Source organism: Heterodontus francisci, unplaced genomic scaffold, assembly GCF_036365525.1.
Source record: "Heterodontus francisci isolate sHetFra1 unplaced genomic scaffold, sHetFra1.hap1 HAP1_SCAFFOLD_330, whole genome shotgun sequence".
Classification (NCBI taxonomy): Eukaryota; Metazoa; Chordata; class Chondrichthyes; order Heterodontiformes; family Heterodontidae; genus Heterodontus; species Heterodontus francisci.
The window spans coordinates 516956-518498 of NW_027141448.1; positions in this window are offsets into that span (position 1 = coordinate 516956).

Sequence of the window (1543 nt, forward strand, 5' to 3'; positions counted from 1 at the left end):
CACTAACCCGAGCTTCTCTTCTCCACAGTTGTTTCCGGACTGGCTGAGTGTTTTCAGTATTTTAGGCTTTTTCTTTCTGTATTTCATCCTTTTCCCATTTGACTATTTGCTGTGAAACTTTCAGCGTTGTGCTCAATTCTTTGTGTCATTGTGTTTTCTTTATTTGAAGTAATGTAAATAGTAACCTGAAATGAATTTGCCAAATGGTTGGGCAAATTGTTACAACCAGTATTTGAGCAAGTTCTCCACAAACACAGTGAAGGATTCCTTCACATTTGTGAAGACCATCCAGGACTTGCATATCGATAGCAATGCCGTGTCCATGTGTCATTTGACATTGCTAGCCTATTCACCAATGTACCACTTCAGGAAGCCATAGATATTTGCACTGCAGTGCTATATCATGGTGATCTAGACCCGTCACCATTGTGCGAATCAGTATTCATTGAACTTATGAACTCGGCAACTTGCACAGTTGAGTTCAGTTTTATTGACACCATGTATCGCTGGTGTTGCCATGGGATCCCCTCTCGGCCCAGCTCTCACAAACATCTTTGTTGGATTCCATGACAAACCTGTTTTTAAGGGAATGACACCTAACCTCCGACCTCTTGCATATTTCCAATATGTAGATGATACGTTTGCTATATTTGAATCCGCTGCTGCATGAAATAATTTCCTTGCACGTCTTCATGGGCTCCATCCTGCACTCAAATTCACCTTTGGAATGGAGCTGTCAAATGAGCTCCCTTTCCTTGATGTACTAGTTGAGAAATCTGCTAAGGGGTTTTCTACCACGGTCTACCGCAAACCTACCTTCACTGGTCAATACACGCGTTGGGATTATTACAGTTCCACGCGCTATAAGATTGGCCTTATCGGCAACCAATCACTGACCGACATTGGCTCCTGGTCCAGCAACAACTCAACCTCAAAATCCTCAGACCTGCTGAGTGGTTCCAGCATTTCTTGTTTTTATTTCAAAATACTCATCCTTGTTTCTAAATCCTTATGTGTTCTCACCTGTCCCAACATCCTTCCTCCCTCCGTAACCAACTCCCTCCCTCCCTCCGTAACCACCTCCCTCCTTCCGTAATCACCTCCCTCCCTCCCTCCGTAACCACCTCCATGCAAGCTTGATGCTGAAATAGGGCGAATCAAAGACATCCTGCATTACAATGGCTACACTGATCAGATCATTTCTCACTGTATATCGCACAAACTTATAAACGGGCTGAAGGACGTCATTTTGAGCCCTGAAAAGTGCCCAGTCTCCCTCAAATTACCCTGAAAGGGTAATTTAACCCCAGTATTTGAGTAACAGGTGAAGCGAGCTGTTTCCTGCTGTTACTATGCAGGAGCAATAAGTGTGGTGTTCACCACTAACAGGATGCTGCTGTCAAACAAAAGAGACGTCCTGCCTATCACACAAATAAGTAACGTGATATATGAATTTCAATACCAGTGTGATGCTAGGTTTCTGGACCGGACATCCCAAAACTGGCGGATTGTATCAAATAACATGTCCCTTCCGCTGTTCGCA